We start from the raw sequence: 11,110 nt of genomic DNA, 5'->3' as shown, positions 1-11,110 counted from the left end.
TGCAAGGTGACCAAGGTTGGTCAGGTGAAGCAACATTTTCAAAAGATAGGCAGAATAGAAAATGAGGAGGAGGAGAAGGAGCCCTGGTTTCAAAGGTAGACACAAATACATTAATAACATAAAGATCTGGGTTCAGAAGAGCAGGAAGTAGAATCAGTATGGGCCGACATTTGGAATCACAAGAGTCAGAAAAATCTAGCATGAGAAATTTGTAGAGTCCTGAATAGAAGTTACACTATTAGAGCGGTAAAGAAGAAATAATTGGAGTTTGCAACAACAGCAATGTCATAATTGTGATGTGTTTAATTTTGATATAGACTGGACATATGAAATTGAGAAATGTGTCTAGAAGAGAAACTTGCGGAATGGTCTCGTGATCATTTCTTGAACCAATACATTGTGGAGCCAACTAGAAATAAAACAATTTTGGATCTAACATTGTGCAATGAGGCTGGTTTAAGTTGTAATCTCACAGTGAAAGTGACGGTAACATTGAATTCCATATTAAGTTTGAAAGCTGCATCTTAGGAATGACATAACTGGCCTTGGATAGAGTTCAGCATCAATTTACCAGAATGAAACCTGGAGTCCTAAATGTTCATTACAAGGAGAGATTATTCAAAGCCTATTGCTTGGAATTTAGACGGTGAAGAGGTGATTTTATGGAAGTTTGCAGGATATTAAAAGGAACAGATTGAGAAGATAGAGAGAAAGTATTTCAGCTGATTGGGGAATTCAGGATTAGCGACTTTAGTGTACAATTTAGAGCCATGTCTATCAGGAGTGAAATGAGAAAACATTTCTACTCAAAAGAATTCTGGAACTCGCATCCACAAAAGACAATTGATGTGCGATCAGTGGTAAATTGGAAATCTGGGTATGGTGGATGTTTGTTCAATTAAAGGTAGTAATGATGAGGGTGAGTGACAGGCAAATGGTGTTAGCAAGCAGATGAGACATGATTCATTGGATGTTGGGATAGACTCAAGGGGCTAAATATCCCACCTCCGTTGTAGTGTTCCAAATGAAGGAAAAGGGTCCTAATGGAGCTCTGCCCCCATACACACACACACACATACACATACACATACACACACACACACTCATGAGTAAGGTGAGCATGGCAGAAAATGAAAAAAAGAGAAATTAATCCTTCAATGTGGTAGGATTATATTAAATAGACCACAAGACATACAAGAATAAGTGGGCCATTTGACCCATCGAATTTGCTCTGCCATTCGATGAAATCATGACTGATCTGATATGATAATCCTCAACTCCATTTCCTACCTTATCCCCATAACTGTCTGTTCCCTTACTGATTAAAAAGCTTTGTATGTCAAGCGTGAACTGGACTGCCCTGTGTGCCAAAGATGCACTGTCTTCTTCTTCTCTGAAATGTGTGCTCCTTGACTCTGAGAAGATGCCTTCGGGTGCTAAACTGTCTCACAGGGAGAAAGAAGCTGTGTGCCTCTACCCTGTTATGTTCCCTGAGAATGCAATGTGCGTCCATAAGGTCAGCTGTCATTCTTCTAAATTATCCAAGCAACTCAATCTCTCCTCAGAAGAAAGTTCATGTGCATGCAGGTGAGAAAAATAGAGATGTCAGCAACACGTTCCTTTAAGTGAGCAGAAAGCAGAGCAGCAAATGCCTACGGCCATACTAGTCTGAAAACGCCCGATCTCGTCTGATCTCGGAAGCTAAGCAGACTCAGGCCTGGTTAGTACTTGGATGGGAGACCGCCTGGGAATACCAGGTGCAGTAGGCTTTTGCTGCCGCCAGAGGCTGCTCAAACCCACCCCCCTCACACTGACATTCAGCACTCAACAAACATCCTTTTTACGCTCACTCCCGCGCACATACACTTTCTCTCTCTCTCTCTCACACAATCTCATTTCTGCACATTCTCTTCCTGTCTTACCTGTGCAGCAGCTGATTGACATGAGAGCAAAAACACTCAAAACAAAAAAAAACAACTCTCTTTCATTCAAGAGAACAAACTCTGAATTTACCCTACTTATGCACAACTCTTATGTCGACTCTTGATAGACTGATGACTGTGCCGTTCTGTTTTATAAAAATCATACTGGTGAGGGTCAGTCTTGAAACTAAAATGGTTGTGCCTGGGGAAGTGATCAGGTGAAAGGAGGTTTCGAAAGCTAAAGATAATATCAAGGCAATAGTGCAATGTGGCCATTTGGATAATAGTGCACAGTGTAACAGGGAGGGACAGAGAGTTTAACCGTAATCGTCCATCAGCGAATATGTCCTTGCAAAGAACCGTAGTAAACAAATAAAATTCATTGTAATGAGAGAAACATTCACTGTAAAATCGATGAACTGGTGACATACATAGGGATAAATGGTGGAGGTTTCAGGGTACGAAACATTTTCAAAAGATAGGCAGAATGGAAAATGAGGAAGAGGAGGAAGAGACCTGGTTTCAAAGGATGACACAAAGACATTAGTGAGAAAGGATCTGGGTTCAGAAGAGCAGGACGTAGAATCAATATGGGCAGTGATTAGAAATCACAAGAGTCAGAAAAGATTGGCGTGAGAAGTTTATAGAGCCCCCAATAGAAGTGATACTATTAGAGCGCTGATGAAGAAATAATTGGAGCTTGTAACAATCTGAGATTGGTGGATATTTGTTTAACGAAAGGTACTATTGTTGGGGGTGCACAGCAGGCAAATGGTGTTCGCAAGCACGAGACATGATTCATTGGATGTTGGGATAGACTGAAGGCGCCAAATATTGCCCCTCTGTTTCGATGTTCCTGGTGAAGGGCAAGGCTTCTAATGGAGCTCTGCCCCCACGGCATCACAAATGAGTAGAGTGGGCGTAGAGAGAAAATGGAAAAATGAGAAATAAATCCTTCAGTATATAGGGTTGTATTAAAACCATAAGATATAGTAGAAGAAGGCCATTGACACACCAAACTTCTCCGCTATTCAACGAGGTCATGACTGATCTGATATGATAATCTTCAAATTCCCACTCCCTGCCCCACCAATCCCAATAACTCTTATTTCCCTGACTGCTTAAAGATCTGTCTATCTCAGGCTTGAACTGGACAGCCCTGTGTGCAAAGAATTCCACAGATGCACTGGTCTTTGAGAGAAGAAATTCCTCTTCATCTCTTAAATGTGTGTCCCCTGACTCTGAGATGATGCCCTTTGGTCCTAGACTCTCCCACACGAGGAAAGAAGCTATGCGTCTCAACCCTGTCAAGTCCCCTGAGAATGCAATATGTGTCCATACAACCATAGAACAATACAGTGCAGAAAGAGGCCCTTCGGCCCATCGAGTCTGCACCAAACACAATCCCACCCAGGCCCTCCCCCCATATCCCTACATATTATACCCACTAATCCCTCTAACCTACGCATCCCTGGATACCATGGGGCAATTTCTTAGCACGGCCAATCAACCTAACCCACACATCTTTGGACTGTGGGAGGAAACCAGAGCACCCGGAGGAAACGCACGCAGACACGAGGAGAATGTGCAATCTCCACACAGACAGTGACCCGAGCTGGGAATCGTACTCAGTTCCCTGGAGCTGTGAAGCAGCAGTGCTAACCACTGTGCTACCGTCCCGCCCAGTGTCAATGAGATCAGTTGTCATTCTTTTAAACAGCAATGAGTACTGGCCCAAGTGACTCAATCTCTTCTCAGAAGAAAAGCCCTCCATTACACAGGAGACGAGAATAAAGATGTCAGTGCCGTTTGTCCTTCAGTAGACAGAAAGCAAAGCAGCAAATGCCTACGGCCATACGGTCTTATGAGGAAACGCTGAGGGACTTGAGGTTGTTTTCATTAGAGAGAAGAAGGTTAAGAGGTGATCTAATTGAGGCATACAAGATGATCAAAGGAATAGATAGGGTGGACAGTGAGAGCCTTTTTCCTCGGATGGTGATAGCTAACACGAGGGGACAAAGCTTTAAATTGAGGGGTGATAATTATAGGACGGATGTCAGAGGTAGATTCTTTACTCAGAGGGTAGTAAAGGTGTGGAATGCCCTGTCTGCAGCAGTTGCGGACTTTAAGGGCATTCAGATGGTCATTGGATAGACATATGGATAATATTGGAATAGTTTAGGTTCCAGGCTCATTAGTTTGGTTCCACTGGTCGGCACAACATCGAGGGCCAAAGGGCCCATACTGCACTGGAATGTTCTATGTTCTATACTAGTTTGAAAACGCTCCATCTTGTCTGATCTTGGAAGCTAAGCAACTCAGGTCTGGATAGTACTTGCTTGAGAATACCAGGTGCAGTAGGCTTTTGCTGCCACCAGTGACTGCTCAAATCTCGCCGCCACCACACTGATATTCAGCACTCAACAAACATCCTTTTCCCTCCACATTCCTACACGCATGCTTCCTTTCTTTCTTTCTCTCTCTCTCTCTCTCTCTCTCTCTGTCTCTCACACACAATCTCATTGCTGCAAATTCTCCTCCTGTTGAGCAGGTAAGATGCCTGATTGACATTGAGAGAAAAACACTAGAAACAAGAAACCAACTTTTTCATTCAAAAGAACAAACTCTGATTTCACCCTACTCATATCCAACTCTGAATGTTGACTCTTGGCAGACTGATGACTGCTGTTCTGTTTCGTGAGAATCACATAACTACTGGTGAAGATCGAGCCTGATACTAAAACGGTTGTGGCTGGTGGAGGGATCAGATGAAGGGAGATTTTGAAAGCTAAAGAAAATATCAAGGCGATAGAGCAATGTGGCTATTTGGGTAATAGTGCAGAGTGCAACAGGAAGGGATGGAGAGTTTAACCGTGATCGTGCATCAGTGAATATGTCCTTGCAAAGAACTGTAGTAAAACAAAACTCAATGCTCCTCATCGGAATGTGAGAAACATTCACTACAAAATCAATGAACTGGTGGCGTACATAGAGATAAATGGCCATTGTGGAGACATTCTTGCAAGGTGACCAAGGTTGGTCAGGTGAAGCAACATTTTCAAAAGATAGGCAGAATGGAAAATGAGGAGAAGGAGGAGGAGCCCTGGTTTCAAAGGATGACACAAAGACATTAATAACATAAGGATCTGGATTCAGAAGAGCAGGAAGTAGAATCAGTATGGGCCGACATTAGGAAACACAAGAGTCAGAAAAATCTAGCATGAGAAATTTGTAGAGTCCCGAATAGAAGCTACGCTATTAGAGCGGTAAAGAAGAAATAATTGGAGTTTGCAACAAAAGCAATGTAGTAATTGTGGTGTGGTTAACTTTGATATAGACTGGACATATGAAATTGACAATTGTGTCTAGAAGAGAAACTTGTGGAATGGTCTCATGATAGTTTCTTGAACCAATACATTGTGGAGCCAACTAGGGATAAAACGATTTTGGATCTAACATTGTGCAATGAGGCTGGTTTAAGTTGTAATCTCACAGTGAAAGCGACGGTAACATTGAATTCCATATTAAGTTTGAAAGCTGCATTTTAGGAATGACATAATTGGCCTTAGAAGGAGTTCAGCATCAATTTACCAGAATGAAACCTGGAGTACTAAATGTTCATTACAAAGAGGGATTATACAAAGCCTATTGCTTGGAATTTAGACGGTGAAGAGGTGATTTTATGGAAGTTTGCAGGATATTAAAAGGAACAGATTGAGAAGATAGAGAGAAAGTATTTCTGCTGATTGGGGAATTTAGGATTAGCGACTTTGGTGTACAATTTATAGCCATGTCTTTGAGGAGTGAAATTAGAAAACATTTCTACTCAAAAGAATTCTGGAACTCGCATCCACAAAAGACAATTGATGTGCGATCAGTGGTAAATTGGAAATCTGGGTATGGTGGATGTTTGTGCAATTAAAAGTAGTAATGATGAGGGTGAGTGACAGGCAAATGGTGTTAGCAAGCAGATGAGACATGATTCATTGGATGTCGGGACAGACTCAAGAGGCTAAATATCCCACCTCTGTTGTGTTCCAAATGAAGGGAACGAGTTCTAATGGAGCTCTGCCCCCATATACACACCCACACACACACACGAGTAAGGTGAACATGATAGAAATTGAAAAAAAGAGAAATTTATCCTTCAATGTGGTAGGATTATATTAAATAGACCACAAGACATAGGAGAATAAGTGGGCCATTTGGCACATCGACTTTCCTCTGCCATTCAATGAGATCATGACTGATCTGATATGATAATCCTCAACTCCATTTCTTACCTTATCCCCATAACTATCTGTTCCCTTACCAATTAAAATCTGTCTGTGTCAAGCTTGAACTGGACAGCCCCCTGTGCAAAAGATGCACCGTCTTCTTCATCTCTTAAATGTGTGCTCCTTGACTCTGAGATGATGCCCTCTTGTGCTAAACTGTCTCACAAGGAGAAAGAAGCTGTGTGCCTCAACACTGTCAGGTTCCCTGAGAATGCAGTGTGCGTCCATAAGGTCAGCTATCATTCTTCTAAATTGCCCAAGCAACTCAATCTCTCCTCGTAAGAAAGTTCATGTGTATGTAGGTGAGAAAAATAGAGATATCGGCGACATGTGCCTTTAAGCGGGCAGAAAGCAGAGCAGCAAATGCCTACGGCCATACTAGTCTGAAAACGCCCGATCTCGTCTGATCTCGGAAGCTAAGCAGACTCAGGCCTGGTTAGTACTTGGATGGGAGACCGCCTGGGAATACCAGGTGCAGTAGGCTTTTGCTGCCGCCAGAGGCTGCTCAAACCCACCCCCCTCACACTGACATTCAGCACTCAACAAACATCCTTTTCACGCTCACTCCCGCGCACATACACTTTCTCTCTCTCTCTCTCACACAATCTCATTTCTGCACATTCTCTTCCTGCTACACAGGCAAGACAGCTGATTGACATGAGAGAAAAAACACTCAAAACAAAATAACAACTCTTTCATTCAAGAGAACAAACTCTGAATTTACCCTACTCATGCACAACTCTGAATGTTGACTCTTGATAGACTGATGACTGTGCCGTTCTGTTTTATAAAAATCATAAAGCTACTGGTGAGGGTCAGGCTTGAAACTAAAGTGGTTGTGGCTGGTGGAGGGATCAGGTGAAGAGAGATTTAGAAAACTAAAGATAATATCAAGGCAATAGAGCAATGTGGCCATTTGGGTAATAGTGCACAGTGCAGCAGGGAGGGATGGAGAGTTTAACCGTAATCGCTCATCAGTGAATATGTCCTTGCAAAGAACCGTAGTAATCAAATAGAATTCATTGTAATGAGAGAAACATTCACTGTAAAATCGATGAGCTGGTGACATACATAGAGATAAATGGTTTAGGTCCCAGGGTATGAAACATTTTCAAAAGATAGGCAGAATGGAAAATGAGGAAGAGGAGGAGGAGCCCTGGTTTCAAAGGATGACACAAAGACATTGGTGAGAAAGGATTTGGGTTCAGAAGAGCAGGAATTAGAATCAATATGAGCAGTGATTAGAAATCACAAGAGTCAGAAAAGATTGGTGTGAGAAGTTTGTAGAGCCCCCAATAGAAGTGATACTATTAGAGCGCTGATGATGAAATAATTGGAGCTTGTAACAATCTGAGATTGTTGGATATTTGTTCAATGAAAGGTATTATTGTTGGGGATGCACAGCAGGCAAATGGTGTTAGTAAGCAGATGAGACATGATTCATTGGATGTTGGGATAGACTCAATTAGCCAAATATTCCCCCTCAGTTCTGATATTCCTGGTGAAGGGAAAGGCTTCTAATGGAGTTCTGCCCCCACAGACACACCAATGAGTAGAGTGGGCGTAGAGAGAAAATGGAAAAAAGAGAAATAAATCCTTCAGTACATCTGATTGTATTAAAATCATAAGACATAGGAGTAGAAGAAGGCCATTGGCACACCAAACCGCTCCACTATTCAATGAGATCATGACTGATCTGATATGATAATCTTCAAATTCCCACCCCGCCCCACCCCATCAATCCCCATAACCCTTGTTTCCCTGACTGCTTAAAGATCTGTCTATCTCAGGCTTGAACTGGACAGCCCTGTGTGCAAAGAATTCCACAGATGCACTGATCTTTGAGAGAAGAAATTCTTCTTCATCTCTTAAATGTGTGGCCCCATGACTCTGAGATGATGCCCTCTGGTCCTAGACTCTCCCACACGAGGAAAGAAGCTGTGCGTCTCGCCCCATCAAGTACCCTGAGAATGCAATATGTGTCAATGAGATCAGCTGTCATTCTTCTAAATGGCAATGAGTACAGACCCAAGCGACTCAATCTCTTCTCAGAAGAAAAGCCCTCCATACACAGGAGACAAGAACAGAGATGTTCGTGCCATTTGTCCTTAAGTAGACAGAAAGCAAAGCAGCAAATGCCTACGGCCATACTAGTTTGAAAATGCTCCATCTTGTCTGATCTTGGAAGCTAAGCAGACTCGGGCGTGGATAGTACTTGCTTGAGAATACCAGGTGCAGTAGGCTTTTGCTGCCGCCAGTGACTGCTCAAATCTTGTCACCGCAACACTGATATTCGGCGCTCAACAAACATCCTTTTCTCTCCACACTCCCGCACGCACATTTTCTTTCTTTCTTTCTCTCTCTCTCTCTCTCTATCTCTGTCTCTGACACACAATCTCATTGCTGCACATTCTCCTCCTATTACACGGGCAAGATGGCTGATTGACATTGAGAGAAAAACAATGAACCAACTCTTTCATTCAAGAGAAGAAACTCTGATTTCACCCTACTCATACGCAACTCTGAATGTTGACTCTTGGCAGACCGATGACTGTGCTGTTCTGTTTTATGAGAATCACATAACTACTGGTGAGGATTGAACTTGAAATGAAAATGGTTGTGGCTGGTGGAGGGATCAGATGAAGGGAGATTTAGAAAGCTAAAGATAATATCAAGGCAATAGAGCAATGTGGCCATTTGGTTAATAGTGCACAGTGCCGCAGGGAGGGACGGAGAGTTTAACCATAATCGTGCATCAGCGAATATGTCCTTGCAAAGAACTGTAGTAAAAAAAAACTCAATGCTTTCATCGGAATGTGAGAAACCTTCACTACAAAATCGATGAACTGGTGGCATACGTAGAGGTAAATGGTTTAGATGTAATGGCCATTGTAGAGCCATTCTTGCAAGGTGACCAAGGTTGATTAATAAGTATTTAAGGTTACATTTTCAAAAGATAGGCGGAACAGAAAATGAGGAGGAGGAGCCCTGGTTTCAAAGGATGACACAAAGACATTAATAACACAAGGATCTGGGATCAGAAGGGCAGGAAGTAGAATCAGTATGGGCTGACATTAGGAATCACAGAAGTAAGAAAAATCTACTGTGAGAAATTTGAAGAGTCCCGAATAGAAGTTACGCTATTAGAGCGGTGAAGAAGAAATATTTGGAGTTTGCAACAAAGGCAATGAAATAATTGTGGTGTGTTTAATTTTGATATAGACTGGACATATGAAATTGACAATTGTGTCTAGAAGAGAACTTGTGGAATGGTCTCATCATAGTTTCTTGAAACAATACGTTGTGGAGCCAACTAGGGATAAAACAATTTTAGATCTAGCATTGTGCAATGAGGCTGGTTTAAGTTGTAATCTCACAGTGAAAGCGATGGTAAATTGAATTCCATATTAAGTTTGAAAGCTGCATTTTAGGAATGACATATTGGCCTTGGATAGAGTTCAGCATCAATTTACCAGAATGAAACCTGGACTCCTAAATGTTCATTAGAAGGAGAGATTATACAAAGCCTATTGCTTGGAATTTAGATGGTGAAGAGGTGATTTTATGGAAGTTCCCGGGATATTAAAAAAAACAGATTGAGAAGATAGAAAGAAACTATTTCTGCTGATTGGGCAATTTAGGATTAGGGACTTTGGTGTACAATTTAGAGCCATGTCTTTGAGGAGTGTAATTAGAAAACATTTCTACTCAAAAGAATTCTGGAACTCGCATCCACAAAAGACAATTGATGTGCGATCAGTGGTAAATTGGAAATCTGGGTATGGTGGATGTTTGTTCAATTAAAGGTAGTAATGATGAGGATGAGTGACAGGCAAATGGTGTTAGCAAGCAGATGAGATATGATTCATTGGATGTTGGGACAGACTCAAGAGGCTGAATATCCCACCTCTGTTGTTGTGTTCCAAATGAAGGGAAACGGTTCTAATGGAGCTCTGCCACCACCGCACCACCTCCCCCCCCCCCCCTCCCCCCCCCCACACACACACACACACACACACACACATGGGTAGGGTGGGCATGGGAGAAAATGAAAAAAGCAGAAATTAATCCTTCAGTGTGGTAGGATTATGTTAAATAGACTATAAGACATAGGAGAATAAGTGGGCCATTTGGCACATTGAATTTGCTCTGCCATTCAATGAGATCATGACTGATCTGATACGATAATCCTCAACTCCATTTCCTGCCTTATTTCCATAACTGTCTGTTCCCTTACCAATTAAAATGCTGTCTATGTCAAGCTTGAACTGGACAGCCCCCTGTGCAAAAGATGCACTGTCTTCTTCATCTCTTAAGTGTGTGCTCCTGACTCTGAGATGATGCCCTCTGGTGCTAAACTGTCTCGCAAGGAGAAAAAAGCTGTGTGCCTCTACCCTGTTATGTTCTCTGAGAATGCAGTGTGCGTCCATAAGGTCAGCTATCATTCTTCATAATTGCCCAAGCAACTCAATCTCTCCTCATAAGAAAGTTCATGTGTATGTTGGTGAGAAAAATAGAGATGTCAGTGACATGTTCCTTTAAGTGAGCAGAAAGCAGAGCAGCAAATGCCTACGGCCATACTAGTCTGAAAACGCCCGATCTCGTCTGATCTCGGAAGCTAAGCAGACTCAGGCCTGGTTAGTACTTGGATGGGAGACCGCCTGGGAATACCAGGTGCAGTAGGCTTTTGCTGCCGCCAGAGGCTGCTCAAACCCACCCCCCTCACACTGACATTCAGCTCTCAACAAACATCCTTTTCACGCTCACTCCCGCACACATACACTTTCTCTCTCACACACAATCGCATTGCTGTACATTCTCTTCCTGCTACACAGGCAAGACAGCTGATTGACATGAGAGAAAAAACACTCAAAACAAAATAACAACTCTTTCATTCAAGAGGACAAACTC

The 11,110-nt window shown here is 42.4% G+C and overlaps 3 non-coding genes across 3 annotated transcripts; all 3 read left to right on the top strand.

Moving 5' to 3' along the window:
* The first annotated feature begins 1,650 nt into the window (after positions 1 to 1,650).
* LOC145357660 (5S ribosomal RNA) lies at positions 1,651 to 1,769 on the top strand. Its single transcript, XR_013889349.1, has one exon. It is a non-coding gene; the product is annotated as a 5S ribosomal RNA (ribosomal RNA).
* A 4,795-nt stretch (positions 1,770 to 6,564) lies between these two features.
* Positions 6,565 to 6,683, top strand: LOC145357649 (5S ribosomal RNA). Its single transcript, XR_013889341.1, has one exon. It is a non-coding gene; the product is annotated as a 5S ribosomal RNA (ribosomal RNA).
* Positions 6,684 to 10,766: 4,083 nt separating this feature from the next.
* Positions 10,767 to 10,885, top strand: LOC145357644 (5S ribosomal RNA). Its single transcript, XR_013889337.1, has one exon. It is a non-coding gene; the product is annotated as a 5S ribosomal RNA (ribosomal RNA).
* The last annotated feature ends 225 nt before the right edge of the window (positions 10,886 to 11,110 follow it).

The sequence above is a fragment of the Carcharhinus amblyrhynchos genome, chromosome 23, assembly GCF_965287045.1.
Source record: "Carcharhinus amblyrhynchos chromosome 23, sCarAmb.v2.hapA, whole genome shotgun sequence".
Classification (NCBI taxonomy): Eukaryota; Metazoa; Chordata; class Chondrichthyes; order Carcharhiniformes; family Carcharhinidae; genus Carcharhinus; species Carcharhinus amblyrhynchos.
The sequence above is the reverse complement of the archived record's forward strand: the minus strand, read 5'-3'. Positions and strand labels throughout refer to the sequence as shown.